The sequence below is a fragment of the Trichosurus vulpecula genome, chromosome 3 (assembly GCF_011100635.1).
Source record: "Trichosurus vulpecula isolate mTriVul1 chromosome 3, mTriVul1.pri, whole genome shotgun sequence".
Lineage (NCBI taxonomy): Eukaryota > Metazoa > Chordata > Mammalia > Diprotodontia > Phalangeridae > Trichosurus > Trichosurus vulpecula.
The window spans coordinates 179,996,074-180,024,039 of NC_050575.1; the positions used below are offsets into that span (position 1 = coordinate 179,996,074).

Genomic DNA, 27,966 nt, shown 5'->3' on the forward strand with positions numbered 1-27,966 from the left:
TTGGTTTTGAAGCCTCTCCTCCAGGACAGAGGAAAGATACAGCAGACCTCATCACAAACTCCTAGCTAACCAGGTTCCCAAAGGAAATAAAAAAGTTGCCTCTTTATGCCCAGTTTGTTCAGGGCTCCTGGGAAGTTGAGAAAAAAATCTGGTAATTTAGAGGGTTTTTTTTCTCTTTCAGTTGGAATCTGCCTAAATTCTCTAGAGATTGACTGTTCCAAGTCTCTCCTCTCTTCCCTCCCCTTCCCTCCAGGTAACTGGGGTTTGGCTTGTAAACATCAGCCAATTTCTCTCCATCTTCTGTTCCTCTCACCTTAACCCTCAGTGGTCATTTCTCAATAAGTGTGAGGATGGGGAATAGTTCTTGAGGGAGAATCTGCAATGGTTATTTTCATTTTTTCTTCTCCATATGGAAGGCACCGATTAGTCACTCCTTAGTGCCAGCTAAATCAAACGTAATGCATTTACCACCCAGATGTTAATACTCAGATTCTGGGACCCAGACCCAGCTGTCTGGGCCTAGCAGAAATTTTCCTGCAGTGCTTACAAATAAAATAAATGGGTTTATTCCTTTCCTCCTTGTTTCTAACCATCTGTCCACAAAGGACCCATCGTGTTTAGTCAAATACCCGGTCTAGTCTCTTAAAAGTATCCTAAGGAAATATGCTTTACCTAAAAATGTTTCTATTTGGTTAAGAAAGATTGGGTTTGTCTATAGATTTAATGGATTTTTATATTGCCACCTGAGGAAAAGAATCCTATTAATGTTGAATGTTATGTTGTTTTAATATTATTTTAGCTGAGATGTGTTAAGGAATAGCTCTGGTCATTAAAGAATGTGGAAGGTATTATTGCTGATGTTTTCACTCCATTATATATTGTGTGCAAACAGTGGGTTTTGGATTACCTAGATTTTTAACTTTCCAGACCTACCATTTCCTACCAGGGACAGGTCCATTCCAGAGGCATGGAAGGTTGGATCCAGAGAACATGTGTGATCGTCAATATTCAGTTGGAGATCAAGAGTAAATTAATATTCTCGGAGAGGAATTAGGATTCTACTGGGTTTGGCTGAGCTGGAGAGATAAGCAGCTTTGGGAATCTGTAAATAGTCTTTACCAGATCTGAGAGAACACGGAAGTATGTGAAGAGTCTGGGCTTTTCCCAAACCCCCTTTGTCACTAGGGGAACCAGAGGTGTTTAGCTGTGGACTGCTAGCCTCCTGGCTCCTCTGTAAAGCTATTCTCTATAGGGATTGGTATCTATGCCAAAGCGACCATTCTCCCAATCCTCATTCTGCAGCCTGGATGGAACACAGGCAGCTCTGCAGGCGTCTTGCCAGTTAGAATGAATCTTTCAGAATTGGCAACAAAGGCTGGAATCTAGCCAAATCTAGGCAAGCTGAGGTTTGAGGGGGAAACGGCAGCTTGTAGCCCTGGACACTAATTTCCAAAGAAAATGGCAGGTGATCTGTGAGGGCTTGTGTGCCGCCAGCCATAAAACTGAGTAGTCAATTCACAGTCATTTTTTTAAACAAAGGGAGAAAGATGTCATGGATAATCAAAAAGCCATCTCTATTTGGCTTTGAAATTCATTATACACATGCACATATTCATTAAATGATATGAAAATGAGAGAAAATTCATTCATTCAAGACAATAAGGGCTGAGGAAGATACAAAGGGAAGAAGGGAAAGGAACAAATATTTATAAGAGCCTTCTATGTACTAGGCACTGTGTTAGATACTTTACAATATTATCTCATTTGATCTTCATAACAGCCCTGGGAGACAGGTCCTATTATGATCTCCATTTCACAGTTGAGGAAACTGAGAGGGACACTGGTTAATCGATGTGACCAGAATCACACAGTTAATGAGTATCTGAAGCTTGATTTGAACTTAAATCTTTCTGACTCCAGGCTCAGTTCTCTAGCCTCTGTGATACCTACCATATTTCCCCATGTATAAGATGCACCTTAATTTGGGGGCCCAAAATTTGAAAAAAAAGTATTACATGAAGTTATCGAACTCAAGTTTTATTCATCATAAAATTCACACAATAATATGATGAAATTCAAGGACCTTCTGCTCATAGCTTTGAGGCATCTTTTGGGCAAGTCTGGTGCATGTACACATGATTACTCCATTCTGTTTCACGAACCTGAAGCACCAATTGTGTCCTCCTTTGAAATCAGTAATTTCTTTTTCATCAGCAATTCTTCTTCCCTCATGCTGAACCATCTTTGTGGACACAGGAATTCCAATTGCTCTTTGCTCTTCAATCCATATCTTCAATTCCCTATCTAAATCAGGCCGTTTTGCTGACTTGCCTCTCATGGCATTCCTCTGCCATGGTGTTTTCAGTAGGCTTTCTTCTTCCCGTAGCCAGTCTCAGATTGTTTTCTCAGGTGGAGGAGGAACAAACTTACGTTCAGCAGCACCATTTCCATTCACTTTTGCAAACTGGATCACTTTTAACTTGAATTCAGCACTGTACGAAAAGCTTTTCTGAGCCATTTCTGGGCAGAACGTGGCAAAAGTAACCTAATATACCAGTAACAAATGCGAAACAATGAGTGCGAAGACAAGCACAAGAAAGTGGGAAATGCAAGTAAAAAAAACTACAACCATTGTATAAGACGCACCCAGTTTTTAGACCCCAAATTTTTCAGAAGAGGGTGCGTCTTATACATGGGGAAATACTGTAGCTGCAAAAAAAAATGAATGAGACTCAGTTCTTTCCCTCAACAAGCTTTCAGTCTAGCAGGGAAGCCAAGATAGGCTAACATGCAACCATAATCAAAAGGTAATGTGTCCCTTTAGGAGTACAAAACATTATTTGGAATGTCAAGTATTAGTAAAGAGATATAATAAATGTGCCAGCAATTTAGAGAGGGGAGAGATTGCTATGACTGGGGCAAAAGAAAAAGCTTCATTCACCAAGACAAAGGGACCTGTAAAAGGCCAAAAAAGGAGGAAGATGTTCCTGGCAGGCAAACTATTAACAAAGGCTTAAAAGTAGGAATATGAAATACGTACTCAGGGGAAAAGTGAAGAAACCACTCTGTTAGAAGTATAGGGTATATATAGTGAAGAGGGGAAATGAGGCCAGAAAGAGAAGGTGGGGTCTGGTTTTGGAAGCTACATGGTCATAACATTTCAAATATGAAAAGAAACCCACACAAACGAACACACAAAGAAGCCCTAAAACTAAGCAGATTTGCTTTTTAAGGATTAAAATGAGTGGTTTTTTCTCCCCAATTTATCTTTAAATAAACAGGAATTGAACTTTCCATAGTACACTGTGACCTCCTTATGCTCTCGGAAGAGGATAAGACATGCACCCCAATACTATAATACAAAACAATATGCGACAAGTGTACAAAAGAGGTATTAACTTAGTGCTAGGTGAAGCCCGTTAGGATGAAGGTTGTTGCTAAAGGGTTGGGGTGAACTTTGAGCAGCTTTCATAGAGAAAGTGGCATTTAAACTGGGCTTTAAAGGGCTGGGAGAGGCTGTAAGGAAGAAATGAAATTCCAGGCACAGGGAATAAGAAAAGCATGGAGTTGGGAAAGTGAAAAGTATAAGTAATCTAGTTTGACTGAATCTCAGAGTATTGGAAGGAAAAATGATGAAATTCAATGAATATTTATTGAGTGCCTACTATGTATAGGATGTTGGAGATTGAAATGAAAAAGACTATGACTTTAAAGAGTTTTTATTCTACCTTGCATTACAAAAATATACACACATAAGCTGTTGTTTGTCCTTCATTCTCAAGCAGGACCATGACACCAGGGAGGTGATACCATGACATGCAAGTGAATTGAAGTGAGGGAGGGCTGTGCAAAGTCAATTGCCTCATTTTCATCTCCAGAGCCATCTGGCTTCAGTGGCAAGATATAAATGAGGACAATTAGAGGTGGTTCTGGATGCAGTGGGAGACTTCAGCCTTTTTAAGATAAGTTCTTTAACAGGGGAAAAGTGAAGAAACCACTCTGTTAGAAGTATAGGGTATATATAGTGAAGAGTTTGGCTGAGGCAATGAGGAGGTGGGGGGGCGGTAAGGGAGTGGGGAGTGTTTTCCTTAAGGACCTGCACCTTAAAGCCACATCACTCTGACTTTCATTGATTGGCCAATAGTAGGTCCCAGGCCAAGCCCCAGAGTGAGTGTAAAAAGCAATTGCTTCTGTTTTGGCCAGAAACCCTGAGGGTCTTTCCCTGCCAGATTGTTTAACTTTTTTTGACTAGGTAAAGAGGCTATTCTCTGCCACATTTCTTACTTAGCCTTAATCACTCATATAAATAAATACAGCATGATTTGAGGTAGGAAGAAAATACTGATAGGTAGGGAAAATCAAGAAAGTTTTCCATAGGAGGCAACATCTGAGCATAATCTTGAAGGAAGCTAGGTATTCTAGAGGACAGAGGAGATGGTAGACAGTGTGGAGTCTAAGGAACAGCTAATATAAGTCAAGGGAAGGTAGAGTGGTACCAGTTGTGAAAATAAGCCAGCCCAATTATTAGAGGTGGTGGTAGGAGGCATAGAAAAATGTTCCACATCTATGTAGTTCCTGTGGCTAAAATGACATATATGCCAATGGAAAGAACCTAGAGAAGGCAATGGGATGTGAGTTCCATGTTTGCCACCAACGGGCAGGTCAATGAACCTCTCTAGGCCTACTTTCCTCAACTATAAAATAAATAGATTACAGTAGAGTAGGGATTCTTTTTTTAAAGTAAGTTTTTAAAAATGTCTTAAAGAGAAGTTGCTCATTTACTATATACAGAAATAATTTTAGTAGATAATTCAGGACTTCCTTTGATAGTAAGTATTATATGATGGAAGTTAAATGCTAAATTCTGAAACACAAAATAAAAAATATGAATTTCTTTGAAAACTATAAAATTGGTTTATAGTAGTCCATCAAGCTCAACTAATGCTTTAAAAAAGTTTTCTATGAAATTTCATTATGAGATTGTTCTCTCAAACAAAACTAAAATAAATAAAATAAAAAAATAAAATAAAATAAATAAAAAATAATTAAAATTTATGCTTTAAAAATATTTTTATTGACATCTTCTCTGTCTTGTATCATCATAGTTATCCCAAGTTTCTCTCCCCCTACCCCTCCTAGAGAGGTATCCCAATTAATAAAAAATATTTTTAGACAGGGAAAAAATCAACACAACTGATTTATAATTGAAAAAATATTAAAACATATGTAACCTGTAACCTCCCTCTGCCATGAAGGGGTGGGTTGGAGGGTCCTCTTGTATTTCTTCAATTGAGACCTGCTTGATCTTTATAATTTTGTTATGTTTACTTTTAATTTTTCAGTGTGTAGTTCTTATCATTTACATTGTTGTTCTTATTATGCATATTGTTTTCTTGGCTTACTTGACTCTGCATTAGTTCATACAGATCTTTTCACACATCTCTGTATTTATCATACATCAATTCTTACAGCCTAGTAATATTCCATTATATTCATGTACCACAATTTCTTTAGCTATTCCCTGATGGATAAGAATCTACTTTATTTCCAATTTTTAACTATCACAAAAAGTGTTACCATCAATATTTCAGTGTACATAGGGGCTTTCTTCTTATTAGGGTTTACTTGTTTTATAAACTCAATAATAGAGTCTCAGGTTCAAAGAGCAGAATTTAATTCCAAATTGTTTTCCAAAATGGCTGTAACATTTCACAGCTCCACCAATAATGTGTTAATGTACCTATCTTTTCAAGAAAGGCTCTGTTTATTCCTATGCTTTCTAGTGTTTTTAAAGGCTTTTTCTGCATCTAGTGAGATGATCATATGGTTTCTGCTACTTTTGTTGTTGATATGATCAATTATGCTGATAGTTTTTCTAATATTGAACCAGCCTTGCATTCCTAGAGTAAATCCTACCTGGTCATAGTGTATTATTCTTGTGATAAGTTGCTGTAGTCTTTTTGCTAATATTTTATTTAAAATTTTTGCATCAATATTCATTAGGGAAGTTGGTCTATAATTTTCTTTCTCTGTTTTGACTCTTCCTGGTTTAGGTATTAGTACCATATTTGTGTCATAAAAAGAACTTGGTAGGACTCTTTCTTCACCTATTTTCCCAAATAGTCTACAAAGTACAGGAATTAATTGTTCCTTAAATATTTGATAAAATTCACATGTAAAACCATCTGCCCCTGGAGATTTTTTCCTAGTGAGTTCATTGACGGCTTGATCAATTTCTTTTTCTAAGATGGGGTTATTTAGGAATTTTACTTCCTCTTTTGTTAACCTGGGCAATTTATGTTTTTGTAGATATTCATCCATATCCCTAAGGTTGTCAAATTTATGGGCATACAATTGGGCAAAATAATTCCTAATTATTGTTTTAATTTCCTCTTCATTGGAGGTGAATTCACCCTTTTTCATTTTTGATACTGGTAATTTGATTTTCTTCTTTCTTTTTTTAAATCAAATTGGCCAAAGGTTTATCAATTTTATTGGTTTTTTTCATAAAATCAGCTCTTTGTTTTATTTATTAATTCAATAGTTTTCTTAATTTCAATTTTATTAATCTCTCCTTTGATTTTCAGCATTTCTAATTTGGTATTTAATTGGGGATATTCAATTTGTTCTTTTTCTAGCTTTTTCAGTTGCATGCCCAATTTGTTGATCTCCTTTTTCTCTATTTTATTCATGTAAGCATTTAGAGATATAACTTCCCCCTAAGAAATGCTTTTGCTGCATCTCATAAGTTTTGGTATGTTGTCTCATTATTGTCATTTTCTTGAATGAAGTTATTAATTGTTTCTATGATTTGTTCTTTGGCCCACTCATTCTTTAGAATTAAATTATTTAGTTTCCAATTAATTTTAGCTTATTTTCCAATGGTCCTTTATGACAAATAATTTTTATTGCATTGTGATCTGAAAAGGATGCTTTGACTACTTCTGCCTTTCTGCACTGGATTGTGAGTTTTTTTATGCCCTAGTACATGGTCAATTTTTGAGTATGTGCCATGTAGCACTGAGAAAAAAGTATATTCCTTTTTATCCCCATTCAGTTTTCTCCAGAGGTCTATCATATCTGCCTTTTCTAAAATTCTGTTCACCTCCTTAACTTCTTTCTTGTTTATTTTGAGGTTAGATTTATCTAGTTTGGAGAGGGGGAGGTAGAGGTCTCCCATTATTATAGTTTTGCTGTCTATTTCTTCCTGTAACTCCCTTAACCTCTCCTCTAAGAATTTACATGCCATACCACTTGGTGTGTATATGTTAAACAATGATATTGTTCCATGATATTTGAATTGTTTCTTTTTGGCTGCTTGCAGTATTTTCTCCTTGACTTTGTAATTCTGAAATTTCGCTATAATACTTCTTGGAGTTTTCAATTTGGGGTCTCTTTTAGGGGGTGATCGGTGGATTCCTTCAATGGCTATTTTACCCTCTGGTTCTAGGACCTCAGGGCAGTTATCTTTGATGATTCCCTCGAAGATACTGTCAAGGCTCTTTTTTTTCATCGTGGATTTCTGGTAGCCCAATAATTCTTAGATTGTCTCCCCTGGATCTATTTTCCGGGTCAGTTGTTTTTCCAATCAGGTATTTCACATTGTCTTCTATTTTTTTCATTCCTTACATTTTGTTTTACTACTTCTCGATGCCTCAGAGAGTCATTAGTTTCCACTTGCTCAATTCTAATTTTTAATGAGTTGCTGTCTTCATTTTGCTTTTGAGTCTCCTTTTCCAATTGGTTGATTTTACCTTTCAGGGTGTCATTTTCTCTGTTTAGATTCTGAATCTCCATTTTGCCAATCTTATTTCTTAAAGACTTGATTTCATCAGTGGTTTTTTCTCCATCTTTTCTTTTACCTCCCTAATTTGGTTTTTAAAATCCTCCTTTAGCTCTTCCAATAATGCTTTTTGGGCTTGAGACCAGTTCATACTCCCTTTTGAGGTATCAGGTGTGGGTATAGTGTCAATGCTATCCTCTTCCAAATTGCTATTTTGATCTTCCCTGTCTCTGTAAAATGAATCAATGGTCCTAGGTTTTTTGTGTTCTTCTTCATGTTGGTTAGCTTTTTCTGGGCTTTACAGGGGATTTCTGCTTTTGGGGCTCAGGGCTCTCTGTCCCAGGTTTCTCATTCTGGGGATTGTGAGTCTATTTACCGGCTTTATGTATTATAGTCTTCAGTTTTCTGAGGTATGGGGGAGGGGTCTGGCTGCCTGAATTCTCCTTTTCCCCTGGAGCTGCTCTCCAGCACTGTTGCTCTTCAGCAATGGTCTCAGATGTTTGTTGTCTATGTTGGTGTCTGCCACTTCCCCTCAGGGTGTAAGGGTATGTCTGGGCTCTTGGTGTTGACCCCTGCTGGCTCTGCCCCTCTGGGACTCAGGAACTCCCACTACTCAGCCACTGAAGCCCCATTTCTGTCTCCTCTATTCCAGTGATTTTCCAAGGAATTATCTGGGTCAGGTTGGGAGGGATTAGAGCTGTTTACCTGGCCATTATGTCTCCTGGAAGTTCAAGAAGGCTTGTTTCAATCCTTTGGGCTGCAAGCCTCAGGAGTAGACGTCTCATGGCAAGAAGCATTGCACTGCTGTCTCTCATCACTTTGACAGACTCTCGTCCTGTGTTGGGAGGCCTGGGGATCTCCTCTGGTTTCAGGCATCCAGCTTTTGCCTAGCCTGCCTGGCTGGTTAGTTTCCACAGCTGCTTCTGCTTTGGTGCTGTCTGGTGCAGCTCCACATGCTGAGCACTCTCCCAGCCTACTGATCCATCCCATCGACCTTTTGGACTCTCCTGGCTTGGAAATTTGCCCCACTCAGACTGCTAGCGGCTTCTAACTCTCTCAAATCTGCTCAGATTCACTTTTTTAGGGGAATCTGACAGAACTTGTGAGAGAGCTCCAGTAAGATGCTGTTTTCACGTGGCCATCTTGGCTCCACCCCCACCTTGATCTGCTTTTTTAAGGAAAGCAAGTTTAATGGATTTATGATCTCACTTTAATTAAACATACATATATTATTCACTTAGTTAAAGGGAAAAAAATCAGCACCCTGAACTTCAGAGAAAACACAAACAGAAATTACAAGCAGAAATTATATAAACAGAGCAAATAACACAAATCAACAGACAGGCTTCTGTCTGACCATAGCAGCACATACATAGTTACCAAAGAGAGAAGCACTAACATCTGGATTTTCAAAGCCAGGGGGCTCCTTAATGACTACCCAAAGTCTCCATATCACCACTCTTCCAATTAGTGAGCCTCAAACAAAATACTAACCTCAGAGTATATATATACTTCTTCATAGTCAGAGGGCTTCACACCTCTTGTGACCTAATTAGCAAAAGAGTAGGCTTTCCTACAAACAAAGGCAAGACTCAGTCAAAGGCATTTGATTTCCTTAGTGCTGAGAAGCACTCCAAAACAGAAGACAAGTCCCACTTTGCTTGCCACTACACCATATCTTGAGATCTATTTCTCTTCTAATTTTTATATTAAGGTCCTATATCCATCTAGAATGTATTGTGGAATGTTGTATCTTAGGTCTAAGTCTAATTTCTGCCAGCCTGCTTTCTAGTTGTTCCAGTAGTTTTTATCAAATAAGGATTTTTTTCCTAGGTAATTTATATTTTCCACTTATAAAACATTGGGTTATTGAGTTCTATTATTTCTGATTCTCCCTTGCATAGTCTGTTCTATTGACTTATCTTTCTATTTTTAAATGAATACCAGATTGTTTTGGTGACTCCTGCTTTATAATACAGTTTGAGGCCTGAAGTGCTATTCCTTCTTTGTCCTTCACTTCTTTTCATCTTTTCCCATGATATTCTAGATCTTTTATTTTTCCAAATGAATTTTGTTATTATTTGATCAAGTGCTACAAAATATCCTTTTGGTTATTTGGTATAGCATTAAAAGTTTGTGTTAATTTTGGTAATGTGGTCATTTTGATTATATTGGCTTAGCTTAACCATGAACACTGAATGTTCATCTAACTATTTAAATTGCTCTTTATTTGTTTAAGGAGCACTTTGTAATTAAATCTATACAAGTCTTTTATGTGCTTCAGTAGGTTGATCTTCAGAGATTTTATGCATTTTGTAGTTTTTGGAATGGGATTTTTTTGTTATTGCTTCTGGTGTTTGTTATTATCATATAGAAATGCTGTTGATCTTTATGGATTTATTTTTTAGCTTGCAACTTAGCTGAAACTTTTAATTGCCTCAATTAGCATTTTTGTTCATTCCCTAGGATTTTCCAGGTACACCTTCATATCAGCAAAGAAGGATAGTTTTATCTTCTCTTTTTCAATCTTTATGCCTTTGAGTGCTTTTTCGTTTCTTATTGCTTTTGCTAATATTTCCAGACTATGTCAAATAATAGTAGGGAGAGGATACGTCCTTCCTTCACTCTCATATTTATTGGAAAAAAGTTCTAGCTTATCCCCACTGCATAAGATATTTGCTTTTGGTTTTAGATAGATACTGTTTATGAGATTTTTAAAGGTCCCTCTTTACCTATACTTTGTAGGGTTCTTAGCATAAAGGAGTTTTGTACTTTGTCACAGGCTTTTTCTGCATTTATTGAGGTGATCTTGTTGTTTTAGATGTTTTGGTTTTTAATATGATTAATTATGTTGATTTGGGCAACTAGTTGGTGCAGTGGATAGAGTGCTGGGCCTGGAGTCCAGAGGACCTAAGTTCAAATCCAGCCTCAGTGGATAAAGTGCCGGGTCTGGAGTCAGGAAGACTCCTCTTTATGAATTCAAATTTAGCCTCAGACACTTACTAACTGTATGACCCTGGGCAAGTCACTTTACTCTCTTTACCTTAGTTTCCTCCTCTGTAAAATAAGCTGGAGAAGCAAATGGCAAACCACTGCAGTATCTTTCCCAAGAAAACCCCAAAAGGGGTCATGAAGAGTTAGACATGACTGAAAAAATACTAAACAAGAACAACCACCACAAATTATGTTGTTTTCCTAATGTTGAACCATTCTTGTATTCCTTGTATAAACCCTACTTTATCATAGTGAATGATTTCTTGGATAACTTGCTTTATTTTCCTCCAAGTGATGATTTTCCTCCTGTTCAGCTACAAACAAGTTTTATGTTCCTTCAGTTACTTTAATCTTTTTTTTCTAAGGTGGCCCTGTTCCCATTGGCTTTCTTCTTCCCATCCCTGATCCCCTCTTCTTGTTTGTTACCCTTTCCCTTTAGGTTTTTGTTTTAGTTCTTTTTTCTCTCCTGCTTTTATCTAGTGATATATTTCTTCCCTCTCTTTTATCATCTGTTAGACAAGTAGATCCCCCCTCCCCTTTCCTCTGCCCCAAGTGATTTTCTGATAGTCCAAACTGGCTAGCTGGATGCTATGCTCTTTCTTTCAGACTTAGTGGAGGACTACATAGACCTCCCCTGCCCAATATACATACACAGTCCTGTCCTGATGTCCTATTCTATTCCCTCTGTTCCTCAGTTCTGTGGCCCAGCACTAGCAGTTCAGAGCTTTACAGCACTGGTGATATAGAGTTGTGGCCTCCAGCAAACTTTTGCTCCTGAAGGGCTGCTGCCTGAGACACTGGTTATCTGTTACTGCTCAAGCCACTGGACAGAGGGAGGGGGGATTAGGGCGTGGGTCTGAATTTTGTTGTGAGCCTATGTGTTGGATCTTTGGATCTGCTAGTGCAGCCTCACTACTAGTAGCATGAGCAGTGGGGAAGGGGTGCTAGGTGGGCTTAGGATCAGTATCAATTCTTCATTTTTTTAAACCTTCTTTTGAATTCTAGGTGTCCTGGACCATAGAGATAATTGAAATTGCTTTATCTTTGGTGTATAATTTCTGTTTCAGAGAGATCTAAGAGGTTATGAGGATCAGAGAAAATGTCTAGTGTTCCATCTTGTTCTCCATGTGAACCAGAACAGTTGTTCTTAATTCTAAAAGTCTATGAACTTATTTTAAAAAATATAATTTTAATTTGATATAATTTGTTTCCTTTTCGATAGTTGTATTTTATTTTATACATTTAAAAGCATTATTCAGAATAGGGGTCCATAGGCTTCCCCAGATTGATGAAAGGGTCCATGACACAAAAAAGCTTAAGGATCCCTGGATCAGAGAGTCTATGAGATCTCTTTCAGCTCTAAGGACCTATAATTCTACTGTAACAACACCTACTCTTCTCAGAAGTACCTTGAGGTGAGAAAGCAGCTCAAGCCCTAGTTGAGGACAAAGTATATTTAGTCTCTTCATTAGCCACCCTCTTTTTCTTTCCTTTCTCAGCTGTAGGCCCTAAGTCTTCTAGAAATTCTCCCCAGCATCCAATGTGGATCTTGAGTCATCTGAGAAGAGATTCTTAAGCAAAATTAAGCCAAGGTCACTCCAAAGTGAGACTTCTATTCTGATTTTCCCTCTTCTTCAGTTGTAACTTTTTTCCTTACTCTCTTCTTAGTGGTTCCTCTAGGGGAACCCTGGCCTTGGAGTTTGGGGGCAACATTTGTTCTGGAGGTATCCAAGTAGTTTCACCCTCCTGTCCTTTGGAGAGGTGTAACAAGTCTTCAGTCTTTGTTGGAGCATCATGTTTGGCCACAGGTTAAAGAGAGCTGAAATCATTGCTTCTCCCACACTAAGCCCCTCATCAGTTTTCCTATTTGTGGCTATTTCCTTTACAGTCACTCTTCCAGTGTGAATCTCAAGTAGGGAAGTCACGAAGGATTGTTTGTTACTAAGAGTCATTGGTTGCTGAAGAATTAATAGCTCAGCTGTAGCCATAACATCTTCAGCCTCCTCATAGCATGCTTCCTTCTGACTAACTTTCTCTGTACGTTTGTGATCTCTAGTGGCCCTTATGAGTCTGTTGACTTGGCTTGGATAACAGTGGAGTGCTATGGGTCAGACCTTCTGGGAGAACCAGTTCAGAGCTACAGAGCAAGTTAGTCAGGAAGAAGCATGCCATGAAGAGGCTGAAGGTGGTAACCAATGGCAGTTATCAAAAAAATTTTAATAAGTTCAGGGACATAGGTAGAGTGATTATCCTTGGCAAGGATCCCTAGAGGAATCATTGCTATCTACGAGTCATTAACAGGTTTAAGTGTGTCCCTAGTATCTGTCTATGGTCCTGTATTCAGAAATTTATAATGTTCAATATTTTTAAGCAGTGACATGAAGGTAGATATGACATATTTCCTAATTATGAAAGAGACATAAAACTAAAATGGAGAGCTATCATGTTGAGTAACAAATTGGATTCAAAAAAAACCTTGAGAAAATGATAGACCAGATTAATAAAATGAAATATAATAAGCATGTGTATATTACAATCTATACTTGGATTTAAAACACACACACAACTCTTCAAGATATGCAAGGTTGTAGCCGGACAACAATTTTTACTAAAAAGAAATATGAGGTCTAATAAACTACAAGCTCAATACCAGTCAACAATGTTAAACAAGCAAAAAAATGAATGCTGTCCAAGGCGTCATTAAGGGAGCTGTAGCATCAGAGACAGTAAACATTTATTTGTTGTTGTTGTTCAGTTGTATCTACTCTTTATGACCCCATTTGCAGTTTTCTTGGCAAAAATACTGGAGTGGTTTGCCATTTCCTTCTGTAGCTCATTTTTCAGATGAGTACACTGAGGCAAATGGGGTTAAGTGACTTGCCTAGGATCACACAGCTACTAGGTGTCCGAGGTCAGATTTGTACTCAGGTCTTCCTGACTCCAGGTCCAGTGCTCTATCCACTGAGCCAGATAGCTGCCCCATAAACATTTATTATGCACCACTGTGCTAAGTGATGGAGAAAACAAAGAAAGGCAAAAGAAGGTCCATGCCCTCAAGGAGCTTAAGGTCTAATGGGAGAGGGAATGTACAAAAAGAAGTAAGGATATATGATAAAGTTCTGTAGCTGGGGTGTGGAATGATCTGAGGGGGTATGAGTTACAGAACTGTTTTTCTCTTGTAGGATGGTAAGTTTTTGGTGATAATGAAATCTGGAGAGCAGATGGGTAGGAAATAATGAGGTGAATAGCCTGAGTGTTCTTCTTAAATGGTGTCCAGAATGAGCAAGTAGTAATCAGATTGTGCTTTACCTTGGTCATATTATGCCTGGAATATGTGCTTGGTTCCAGGAGCTGCATTTTAAAACCAACATTGACACAATGGAGAAAATTCAGAGGAAGGTAGTGAGGGAACCACAGACTATGTCATATAAAGAGGAGTTGAAAGAACTGGGGATGCTTAGTCTAGAGAAAAGAATAACAACAATCATGTATTAAGGGCTAATTATATCCAAAAAAAGCACTGTGCTATTCTGAGACTACATGGTGGGGTAAGGGACAGGGGGCTCATGATAGTTGTATTCAAGTTATAATATAGTAAAAGAATATTAGATATGAAATCTGGGAGTTTGGATTTGACCCTGTATGACCTTTGACAATTGAGTTCACCTGTCTGGGCCTCAGTTTCCTCATCTGTAAAATGAAAGGGTTGAAGGAGATTATCACAAAGATTTCTATGCATTCTTTGTCTAGTGTTTCTGTGGAATCCACCATCCTGCATACAAGCTCTTTTCCGACCATTCCATCTTGCTTTACCGTTCACCTCTGACTAGGTCCTCCAGCTCTCACATGGGGGCTCTGCTCTCCTGACTGATGAGTTTATCATATTTAATTAATCTGAGATCTCTTTACCCCCCTACTTTCCACCTTTTCCTCTGGGAACAGTTATCTAATGTACATTGCCATTCCTGGAAATGTCAAACCAATCAATCTCCCTGCAACTCCACTGACCATCCCTGTGACTTTCCAAAACAAAGCCCTCCCCCCTGGCTACCACTCACCCATTTGTGCAGTATTCTCCTTTTAAAATGGAAGCTCTTTGAGGGCAGATGTTATCTTGTTTTTTGGTTTGGTATATCCCCAGTACTTAGCCCAGTGTCTGACATATAGTAAACTCTTCAAAATTCTTTTTTCAAATCATTCGTGAATGAATGCATTCATCCAAAATACTCAAATGTTCATCACAAGAAAGAGGTTCCATACTGCTGAGCCTTAGAAGGCAGAATTGGGAGCAAAGAGCAGAAGCTGCAGGAAAACAGATTTTGACTTTATGTAAGAAGATTCTTAGAGCTGTCTCAAAGTTTATTGGGTTGCTTGCAGAGATAGTGAGTTCCTAATCCTCACTCTGATTCCATCATCCCTGTCTATCTTCAAGAAGAGGCTGAATGATGATGCCTCATCAGTTTGTTTAGAGAGAATTCCTCTTTGTGTAGGGAGTAGATGATCTGTGAGGTCCTTTCCAACTTTGACAACTTAGTTAAGGCATCGTTCTTTGCTCTTAGACTGGAAGGAAGGAGAAGAAAACAAGTCATGCCACTGGAATATTTTGAGAAGTGGAAGAGAAGCAAGGGAATGTCTGTTGGAAGGCCTCAAACTTTGCGATGATGTAGGAGGCTGTCATCTCTACCAAGTGGTGCTTTTAGGAGTCAGAAGAGAGAAGAAAAAATTATCTTCAATAGGAGCAGCAGTGGACGTCTTGCTAAAGAGCTGTACTTTTAGTTTATAGTATATGAGATAACTCCATTCTGAGATTTTCTTCTCATGATGCCCAACAAACCAGAAGCAAGAGCAAAGAACTTGGAGGGTAAGTTGAGGATTAGGAGATAGGAAATTGTTGAATATTGGGGGTGGAATGAGCAAAGGTATCTAGGATTTAGGCTAGTGAATAATTACAGTGGCAGATGATAGAGTAAATCATGGCTGGGAATACAAGTAATTGAAGTGAATGTTGGGGAAGGTTGATTAGGAGAATTAGGAAGGGCAAAGGGACCAGACTTCAGCAGCATATTATTGATGAAAACTTAAGAGCCTTGCTTCCCTTAGAGACTTTGGCGGGGGTGGGGGGGATGTTTGAGCTTAGAGTCAAGGTCAGCCTGAACTGGCATCAGTCTCAGTTTTGTATCTGCCAAATAGGGATCATAATTACTGCCCTACCAACTTCAGAGATGTTTTATGCTGGTTAAGTGAGATAATCAGGCCAACAGAGTAAATCACCAAATATTGTAAGTACCTACTGTGTGCAAAGCACAGAATTAAGTGCTGAGGAAGATACAAAGTTTGGATAAGCTCTCTCATGGAGCCTACATTCTAGTGTGGGATAAGATTCTCACACAGATTGCTATAATACACAATATTACATGTTAAGTACATTAGAAAGCTACAAAACAAACAGTTATATGAGGTTTGAGGTAGAAAGTGGTTGTTATTGGGATGGGGGAGCATGGGGAGGGGTAGGATGGGAATCAGTAAAGGTTTCCTGAAAGAAATGTAATTTGATTTGGGCTTTTAAAAATCGTTTCAACAATGAAGATGGGGAAGAAGAGTATTACAGGAATTGAGAGTTGCCTGAACAGACAAGAAGATATAAGAGCTCAATGTATAATTAAGGGGCAGAGAGCTGTCTAGTTTGGCAAGAGTGTAGAGTGAATAGAAGGGATTAATATTAAATAAATTTGGAAATAGGGTCCTGCTAGTTTGTAAGGAGTCTTTGAAGAGTTTTGACTTTACTTGGGAGGTAATAGACAGTACTGAAGATTTCTAAACAGAAGATCGAGTAATATCACCATATCTACATTTAAGAAAGAGTAAAAAGTGTGATAGCAGGGGTCCAAAGGATGAACATAGTAGTGGTGTTCTGATAAATGTATAACAACTGGCTCTCCAATATATATATACATACCTATATCTGACACAATTAAGTTTAACTACATTATTAACATTTTCCCTATTATGTCAAGATGTCTAGACAATCAACAAAATAATAAATCAAGCCCTAATTTGTGAATTTGTAAAGTATAAATGCTCACTCTGGAAAATTAACAAAAAGCCCTCTCTGGCCTATTTGAGCTGGCTCCAGCACACCTCTGACCATAAGGAAGAGAGTGGAGGTGGGAAGACCTATTAGAAGATGACCACAACAGTTCAGCTGGCTAGTAATGAGGGCTAGTAACAGTGGCAGTGGTAATACAGAAGGGGTGATGAATACAAAAGCTGTGGAGATGAAATTGACAGAACTTAGTAGTTGATTGGATGTGAAAGGTGAGGGAGAGGGATGGGTCATTGATAAATCCAAGATCTTCATTGATAGAAATAGTGAAGACAGAAGTAGGGCAGGCTTAGAGAGAATCATGATGAGTTTAGTTTTAGAGACACTGAATTAGAGGTACCAAAAGGATATCTTGGTGGAGATTTCCTATAGGCTGTAGATAGTGGGAAGTGTGAGTCTGGAGCTCAGAACTGAAATCAGGACCAGGCATATAGATTTGAGAATCATCTGTATAGAAGTGGGAGGAAGTGAGATTACCAAGGAAGTATAGAAAGATAAGAAAGCTAAAAGTACATCCTAGGAGAATATCCTTCCTTAGGTACACGAAAGTGCTTTGTAAATGTCAAAAACACTATATAGATCTATATTATTTTATTATTAGCATTATTATTTTAGCCTTCACAATCACAGATGAGTATTATTGATAAATATTGTTAACTTCCTGGGAGCCCAAAGGGGCAAATAAACAAGAGCTTGGTTTAGAGCTGAGGACTGCAGAAGTGGATATCAAAGCCAAGGTCTGACACAGATTATTTACTGTGACAAAATCTTTGTTTCATGTACTCATTGCTGAAAATGATGTTGGAAATCATCTAGTTCTTCATTTAACAGATGAAAAAAGTGAAGTCATCAAACATTTATGAAGCACATACTAAGTGTTGGAGTTATAAAGAAAGGCAAAAAAACCCAGTCCTGGCCCCTGGGAATTCGCAGTCTTATGGGGATACAAAATTTGAACAACTGTGTACAAACAAGACAAATTGGGGATAATCTCAAAAGGAAGATACTAGCATTAAGGAGGATCAGGAAAAAGAGAGAGAGGAAATGACTTCCCTAAAGGCAAATGGGAAATGCACACCAGAGCAGGGACTAAAATTCTTGCCTCAACCTCCAATCCAATATTCATTATAACATACTTCAACTCTAGTCCATTTCAGAAGGACTTGGAAAATAAAGGTGCTGCAAATTTAAGCAAACCTCGAAGTGCTTCTCTGATAAAAGCAGACAGACTGGATGGACAGCCCCAGTATTTCTCATTTTTCGCATAGTTCATCAATGTATAACTTGGATGCTTTCTGTGTAGAATAGTTACTGGATAGAAACTTTTTTAATTTGTCACCAGAGAATATTTTAATTTTTGCATTACATTGGATGCTGGAGGTAGGGGAAGGAACAGCAAACTTGAGCCATCCAATTCTATACTAATATTTTGGGTCCTATATGGGTTTTGTACTAATACAATCCCAATAAATGCATATTAGGCATTCAGTCCACTAGAACATTTAGGTCCTAATATTTTTAAAAAATTAACAAGCATTTATTTTTCTTCCTTTTAATTCCCTTCCTACTGAGAAAGAAAAAAAATGGACAAATAAACCCTTGTAACAAAAAGGCTTAGCCACATGAAACAAATTCCTACTTTGGCCATGTCCGTGCATTGATCAGAGTTGTTAAGTCTTTCAAAGTTTTTTTTTTTTACGGTTTTTTTTAACATACAGTATAAGTTATTCTCCTGGTTCTATTCATTTCATTCTATATCACTTCATGCAAATCTCTCCAGACTTCTCTGAAACCATCCCTTTTGTCATTCCTTATAGAACAATAGTATTCCATTATATTCATATACCATAATGTACCCAGTTCAGAGGTAAACAAACTTTGGTTCTTTTCACAAATCTGCTTCTAACCATGTCACCCAATGTTCTCTATTTGTATAGTAGAGTTTTTTTTAACCCAAATTCAAGATATTACATTTGATCTTGTTAGCCTTAACCTTTCAAGAACTTTTTGAATCCCAATTCTTTTATCCAATGTATTCTCTATCCCACCCATCTTTGCATTATCCACCAATTTAAAATTGATACTATACCATCTATGCCTTCATCCAATTTAGCAAAATGTTTGACAGAATAAATCCGAATTCAGAGGCCCATAGCACTCCAATAGAAACTTCCCTTCTAGGTGACATGGATCCATTAATTACCATTCTTTTGATCCATTTGTTCATTCAGAATTCTGAATCTGCATACTTGTACTATTGGATATAGTTTACATCTCTTCATCTCATCCACAAAGACAATATGAGAAACTTCATCAAATGTCTTACAGAAACCCAGGCATACTATGTCTATGGAATTACCTTGATCAGATAGTAAGAGGAAAAAAGTCTGTAAAAAAGGAAAATGAAGTTAGTCTGGTGTGACTGTTTTATAGTGATTGCTCCTTTGCTAAATGGTTATAAACCATTCCTTTAACAATGTACTCTAGAGTTCTACTCTGTATATTTGTGTTTTCTCTTTTTATTTCTTTTCTCCTTCCTGTCTCCCTCCTTGCTTCTGCTTCATTATCCAATTCAATCCAATAAACATTTATTCATCATCCATTCTGTGCAAGGCACTGTGCTAGATACTGGGGATAGAAAGAAAAGTAAATAGTCCCTGTCCACAGTGTACATTCTACTCATCATGCTCATGATGCTTTCGGTTAAGAGATCTCAATCAGCTTTTCTGAGCTTCAGATGCACGATGTCCACGGCATTCCTTTGACCTATCATTTTGATCGTCCTGTCCAAGAAAGGAAATGCCATTTATCTGGCATGACAGGATAAAAAAAATATCTATTTAGTGCTAGAATGAACCTTGGGGGGGAGGGTATCAGCCACCTCATATTACAGAGGAGGAAACTGAGGCCCAGAGAGATTAAGTTCCACATAGCAATAGAGTTAAAATTTAATCTTGAATTCTCTGATTGTAAATCCTTTTCTCTAAACCATATTGATGAACCTATGCTGGCTCTTAGTGATTACCATTTTTCCTTCTCATAAGGAGGGTTCATAAACCATACCTTAAACAATCCATTCCAGAATTTTAACAAGTATTAAATTTGGGAGCCTATAATTTGAAGAATCTACCTTCTTCCCCTTCAGGGAACATAGTTGCCCTGTCTGTAGTTCTGTGGCACCACTCTCCTCCTCCAGAATTTTTCAGCAATGAGTGATAGCATGTCCATCCTCTTCCAATTCTTTCAGTATCTTTATATGGTTCATTAGGACTCCTTGGCTTTCAATCATTGAGAGAATTAAGTGCTTGTTCTCTTACCATCTTCTATTTTACCTTGTTATTTGGTTCTTTGTTAGCCATTTTTGTTCTTCCTTTCCTAGTCTAAAGATCACTCTTGGAAGAGAAAGAGAAAACAAAAAGAAAGGAGGAGTGGAGTAATTCTTTTTTCAGCATCTGTTACCATCTTCCCATTAAAGGGTCATAGATTTAGATCTGAAGGGGACATAAAGTGACCTTTTCAAATCCCCTTATTTTAGAGAAGAGAAAATTATGAATTAGAGAAGTAAAATGATTTGCTCAAGATCACACAGGTGGTTAAGTAGCAAAGCCAGGATTAGAACTCAGGTCCCTGCTTCCAGAGCCAGAATTTTTTCCACTGCATCTGACGTGGTCTCAGCCCTCAGAACCCTACCATGAAGGGATCTTTCCATGCCTCCTTCTTCATCAGTGAATCCAGAGCTAGAAATGGGTGAGTGGGTTACTAGAGAGGTACAAAAGGAGGAGATGGGAATAAGGCACATTTGCAGAGATTTTCAGTCTTCTGACTCTTTGTGAATATATTTGCCTTAGAGCTTCCAGCAGGATAGGAAAGATAAAAGTGCTGAATTTAGTTAAAAGACTGGGATTTGAATCTCAGCTCAGACTCTTTCAAACTGTGTGACCCTGGGCAAGTCTCTAGTATAGGCTAGTTCCCTATTCACCTCACAGACCGAGCTACCTGGTGCTTCATCCTATGCCCAGCTAAGAATCAATTAATCAGCCAACAAGCATTTATTAACTGCTTACTATGTGCAGGGTGGTGTTGTGGATAGAGACCTGGCCTTGTATCCAGAAAGACCTAGGTCAAAAAGTCCCACATATACTGGCTGTATGACCCTAGGCAAGTATTAATCTTTCAGAGCACTAGGCAAACCCTCTAGGACAATTTACAAATGGCAGATAAGGTGATCACTTGCAGTTGTTAAAGGAGTTTGCTCACGTGAGAGTTCCCTATACCAATGAAATAACAGGTGCAGTTGATATTCCTATGAACTAAGCTAAGTGCTGGCACTGAACTAATTGCTGGTGATAAAAAGAAAAAATTTTTAAAAAGTAAACCCTGCCTTCAAGGACTTTACATTCTAATAAGGTACAAGATGCATACAGAGTAGTTCAAAGTTTCCATCCAGGCCATGCTAATTAGGTAAAATTAGTAAAATTAGACAAAAATTTGGAGTCCACTCCAGAGGACTATTAATTTCCAAAGCTCCTTTTTGGTTTCTCTGATGGCCTTCCTCAGAGCCCCGAAAGCCTCTCTTGTTCACATTTAGTACTTTATAAGCAGTTAATTGATTTAATACATCACTTACTTGATGCTGAGCATTTTATTAAATACTGGGAGAGACACTAAACTTAACTGTTGTAAGATGAAGTCTTTACCCTTATGGAGTTTACAATCTGGTAGGTAGATAAGAGCCACACACACACGTACAGACATACATACACACATACACACATATGCATATGGGCATGTATGTGTATGTATATATTTCTATATATTTATAGACACATGTATATCATATATTTGTGTGGTATACATATGTATGTATATTATATATTATTGTGTATTATATATAGATATTTACATTAGAAATACAATATAGATGGGTACAAGCAAAGCGTGATGTGAAATTTTAGGAGGAAGGGATTCATCACTGATTGGGAGAATTATAAAATAATATTGTCTACCAGGCCCACTCACTGGGTAATATGCAGAAGGCTACTGATTCTGAATCATATGCAATGCTAAATGCAGTTGTGAGCATATTATTACACGAATGAATAATTTCATTAGGTCTCTGATAGTTCATAAAATAAAGTTTTTCAGTTTATCTTTTAAAGAAATAGAAATCACTATAAAGTGAGAAGTTTGGACTAGATTTTCTCCAGTATCCCTTCCAGTTCCATGGCTCTCAGAAGTCCTGGACTACTGCTGGGGAGTTGACTAAGAGGTCAATAAACTACAGTGAAGGAATGGTACGCTAATGAATTTGGACAAGGATCTTTACATCCAGAATCCTTCCAACCTCCAGCCACTAAGCATCACCTGTGGACTCAAGCAAAAATGACATTGTGCCATCCAGAGTGAAGAGCTGGTACCCCTGATCCAGGGTTCTCTCTTAATTTTGCTGAAAGCAGAGCTGTAACTAAATTGTGTCTACTGTATTGCTGATGGTTGCATAACAAAAGCTGAATGCTAACTAAACAGTGGATGCTGGTGAAGAAAAGGCAGCGCACATGCTGACAAGACCACATTTATGATGCCAAAGGAGATCACCTGCCAGGCATCACTCCCTGCTAGCCTTGCAGAGTTGCTGGCAGCCTCTGCTCAGCTACTCTAGGGGTCATTGTTGGTTGGCACCAGACATCCTCTGCTGTCCATGAGATTGTGACGCTCCCCTCTGCATCTAAATTCTGTTACCTGTGGTCCACCGAAATGATTTCTGCCATGGCTCTTTTAGTTTAAAATCCTGAGACTTTTTCTGTTATGGTTTTGTTTTGGTTTTTGTTTAGCATATAGAAGCTTGTTATATACCTGGTCTGTGGATGGGGGGGGGGGGTGCAGTGTGCAGATTCCAACAATCTTCAATGATTTCTCTCTTCCTGTAGGAAAGTCTGTGAGAATGGGCATTTCCCCTCCAAAAGGAAAGTCCTTATGGCAGGCCAAGCTCCTTAATCAATCAATCAAGTATTTATTTGGCACAGAGAATGTGCCAGGCACTGTCTTAGCTAGGCATTAGGGATATAAGTACAAGGAACTTAATGGGGCAGACAAGTACATATATAAACATATTCAGCATAAATATAAAGTTGTTGTCCAGTCATGTCTGACCCTTTGTGACCCTATTTGGGGTTTCCTTGGCAAAGATACTAGAGTGATTTGCCATTTCCTTCCCCAGCTTATTTTACAGCTAAGGAAACTGAAGCAAACAGGGTTAAGCAATTTGCTTAGGGTCACATAGCTACTCAGTGTCTGAGGCCAGATTTGAACTCAGGAAGAGGAGTCTTCCTGACTCCAGGCCTGGCACTCTATCCATTGTGCCACCGAATTGGCCTAAATATAAAGGGATTAAAGACAAAGTAGTTAAATACAAGGTAATTTGAGAGGGAGGGCAATATCAGTTGGGGAGATCAGGAAAGGCTTCTTATAGAAGGTGATATTAAAATTGGATCTTAAAGACAGAGAAGAACTCCGTGAGTTACGTAAGGAGAGAGTGCATTCCAGGCTTGTAAGATGGCCAGTGCAAAGAAAAAGGCAGTGAATGGAATGTCTCGTGTGAGGAATAGAGAGAATGTCATTTTGGCTGGATAGCGGAGGTCAGGCTAGGATGTAATGTCCAGTTAGGCTGCCAAGATAGGTAGGGCTCAGGTTGTATAGGGTTTAAAAGCTAAGAGTTTATATTTTATATTATAAGAGTTCATATTTTATCCTAGAGGCAATAGGAAGCTAAAGGATTTGGTTCGTTGGGGGAGTCACATGGCTACCTCTGCACTTTCGGAAAATTACTTTGGCAGCAGTGTGTAGGATGCAATGAAGTTGGTAGAGACAAGGAAAGGAGGCTAATTAGGAGAATGTTGCAGTGATCTAGGTGCCAGGTGATGAGGACTTCTTTGACAGAACCAGGGTGATTCTAGCTAACTACTGCTCCCCACCCCAATACTTACATCTATCTTTTCATTAGCACTGGCCAATAGAAAGTTCAAATCCCTACTCTGCTCTTTACTGTGTGGTGTTAAGTAAGTCACTTGACCTCTCTAGGTTTCTAGGGAATTAGTCCAAGATAATCTCTAAGACCCTATTCAAGCTTGAAATCTATGGGCCTTTCACCTGTACCACTTGTGGACCAAGGGCTGCCTCTTTGTCATAGGCCTCATTCTAACTTAGTGTCAGAAAGTCTATGTAACACAGCTTAGTTTCCACATAGTAAATGGTTTTCAGTCTGCACTAGAGGCTTTTTCTCCCCTGCAAACTTCCATGGGCTCTCAGAGCCTCAGTTTTTCTATTCCAAAACTCTTTTGCTTTTATATTCAAGCGGGTAGTAGGAGGAAAAGAGACAAAACTAGACCCAGGAGGCAAGGTCTTTTTCTTTCCCAGACCAATTGCATTCCTGGCCTTTCTTATGCCTGTGTGGCCTGTGAAGCTTTCCAGGCTTTCAGCCCACTCTATATCTCAACATGAAAAACCCATCTGTTACACTTTGGCAGCTCAGACAACTGGGACATAGATGGTCTGTTTGCCAAAAGAAGGCACTTTCTTATATGTAAGGCAGAGACCGAGAGCTTGCTATATTCAAATGCACTAGATCCTCAGAGAACAGGTTGGTTTAAATCCTGAGCAAATATTGATTGAGCACTATGGTAAGTCCTCTGGGAGAACATGGAAAAATAATATGGTCTCGTCCACTTTCCACAAGTAGTTCACAGTCTTCCTAAGGAGAGAAGGCACACTTGAAATAATTAAAGAATAACACAACATGCTGTGTGATCCATTATCAGGCTCTGTGACTCAGAGCGTGAGTATCTGGCTGCAGGATGTTGTCTAGATAACCTCTATGTCAGCATTTAGTAGCTATGCCTCTTTCCATTACATCATAACCAGTAGCTCATCTTTCTGAGAAGCACAAAGTTTAAAAGACAGGTACAAAGCAGGTGTCAGTGGAAAGGGGGCAATCTATTGTCATATCAGGATTTTATCAAGCATGGTGATGTTGATGGGTACAATTTGAGCTTTCCAGAAGTCCACCCATAAACTTGGTTTTTTAAAAAAATTTTGAGAACTCTATTTTGATATAATTGGTTTCCTTTGCAACCCTGTGTGTTTTGTGCACTTTTACGCACTTAAAAACAGTATTCTTAGGAGTGGCTGTGAGTTACATAGACTTTCTGACACTAAGTCAGAATGAGGCCTATGACAAAGAGGCAGCCCTTGGTCCACAAGTGGTACAGGTGAAAGGCCCATAGATTTCAAGCTTGAATAGGGTCTTAGAGATTATCTTAGACTAATTCCCTAGAGATCTAGAGAGGTCAAGTGACTTACCTAACACCACACAGTAAAGAGCAGAGTAGGGATTTGAACTCAGGTTCTTTGATTCCAAATCTAACATTCTTTCTATTGCCCATGTACACAAAATGTCTATGTATAAATGGGTCCATTAATAAGACACAAGAACTTCAAATGGCCTCTATTCTCTAGCAAGGTTGATCCTACTTCATTAGATTTATGATACACTGGATTACCCCAGTCTGGATTAGGCTATGCTAGAGCATAAGACATTGGATTTTCCTACAAAAGATGAACTATCCCAATTCTTTTATTCAACTACAAAAAAGCAGTTATTTTATCATTCTGTGCAGCTGTCTATAGAACATTAAATATGAAAGAATAATAACAGGCTACTGACTTTCCCCAGGACTATTTTTATTTGAACTCCATTGAACAAGGTGAGAATAATTTTTCTATAATAATAATAAACCAATATTTATGAAGTATTTAAGGTTTGAAAAGTGCTTTGTGTACATGATGCCATTTGAGCCTCAAAATCCTGTGAGGCAGGCGGAGCCAAGATGGCGGCTGGTAAGCAGGGACTAGAGTGAGCTCCGTTACCGAGTCCCTCCAAAAACCTATAAAAAATGGCTCTGAACCAATTCTAGAATGGCAGAACCCACAGAACAGCAGAGGGAAGCAGGGCTCCAGCCCAGGACAGCCTGGATGGTCTCTGGGTGAGGTCTATCCCACATGGAGCTGGGAGCTGGGAACGGAGTGGAGCAGAGCCCAGCCTGAGCTGCGTGGACCATTCAGACCAGAAGCTGGGCAGAGGGGGCCCTAGCGCCCTGAATATGTGAGCTGCGGCAGTTACCAGACCCCTCGACCCACAAACACCAAAGACTGCGGAGAAGGTTAATGGGAAAAGCTGCGGGGGTGGAAGGAGTTCGCGGTTCAGCTTCCAGCCCCGGGGGCAACGGAGGTGGGGCAGCTACAGCTGTTGTTACTTCCGGCTCCAGGCCCACCTGGTGGGAGGAACTAAGTGGCGGATCAGAGCAGGGGTGCACAGCCTGCCGAAGATCTAAGCCCAGTTCAGGTTGGGGGTTCTTGGGGAAGGAGCAGTGCGGGTCTGACAGAGCTGGTACCTCCCCCCCAAACGTGGAACATAGAACTCGTTAGTCCACAAGCAGTCATACCCCACTGAAAAACTCAAGGGTCAAGTTAGTTGGTTGGGAATATGGCCAGGCAGCGAAAACGCGCCCAGATTCAGTCTCAGACTTTGGATTCTTTCTTTGGTGACAAAGAAGACCAAAACATACAGCCTAAAGAAGACAACAAAGTCATAGAACCTACAACAAAAGCCTCCAAGAGAAACATGAACTGGCCCCAGGCCATAGAAGAACTCAAAAAGGATTTGGAAAAGCAAGTTAAAGAAGTAGAGGAAAAATTGGGAAGAGAAATGAGAAGGATGCGAGAAAACCATGAAAAACAAGTCAATGACTTGCTAAAGGAGACCCAAAAAAATACTGAAAAATACACTGAAGAAAACAACACCTTAAAAAACAGACTAACTCAAATGGCAAAAGAGCTCCAAAGAGCCAATGAGGAGAAGAATGCCTTGAAAGGCAGAATTAGCCAAATGGAAAAGGAGGTCCAAAAGACCACTGAAGAAAATACTACTTTAAAAATTAGATTGGAGCAAGTGGAAGCTAGTGACTTTATGAGAAATCAGGATATTATAAAACAGAACCAAAGGAATGAAAAAATGGAAGACAATGTGAAATATCTCCTTGGAAAAACCACTGACCTGGAAAATAGATCCAGGAGAGATAATTTTAAAATTATTGGACTACCTGAAAGCCATGATCAGAAAAAGAGCCTAGATATCATCTTTCAAGAAATTATCAAGGAGAATTGCCCTGATATTCTAGAGCCACAGGGCAAAATAGAAATTGAAAGAATCCGTTGATCGCCTCCTCAAATAGATCCCAAAAAGAAATCTCCTAGGAATATTGTCACCAAATTCCAGAGCTCCCAGATCAAGGAGAAAATACTGCAAGCAGCCAGAAAGAAACAATTTGAGTATTGTGGAAACCCAATCAGAATAACCCAAGATCTGGCAGCTTCTATATTAAGAGATCGAAGGGCTTGAAATGCGATATTCCGAAGGTCAATGGAGCTAGGATTAAAACCTAGAATCACCTACCCAGCAAAACTGAGTATCATGTTCCAAGGCAAAATATGGATTTTCAATAAAATTGAGGACTTTCAAGCTTTCTCAGTGAAAAGACCAGAACTGAATAGAAAATTTGACTTTCAAACACAAGAATCAAGAGAAGCATGAAAAGGTAATCAAGAAACGGAAATTGCAAGGAACTTACTAAAGTTGAACTGTTTTGTTTACATTCCTACATGGAAAGATGATGTGTATGATTCATGAGACCTCAGTATTAGGGTAGTTGAAGGGAATATGCATATATATATATATATATATATGTATATGTTTATGTATATATATATAAGTGAATGTGTATGTATGTATATATCTATGTGTATATGTATGTATGTGTATGTATGTGTATATATGTATATATATGTGTGTGTTTTTATATATGTGTATATGTGTGTGTATATATATATATATATGTAAAAGAGAGAGAGCAGACACAGGGTGAGTTGAAGATGAAGGGAAGATATCTAAAAGAAATAAAATGAAATTAAGGGATGAGAGAGCAACATACTGAGAGAGGGAGATAGGGAGAGATAGAATGGGGTGGATTATCTC

General features: G+C 38.7%; 1 protein-coding gene across 1 annotated transcript in view; it reads left to right on the top strand.

Annotated features, from left to right (window-relative positions):
- Positions 1–27,966, top strand: part of CHRNA4 (cholinergic receptor nicotinic alpha 4 subunit) — a 52,716-nt gene that overhangs the window by 13,625 nt on the left and 11,125 nt on the right. The window lies entirely within an intron of this gene.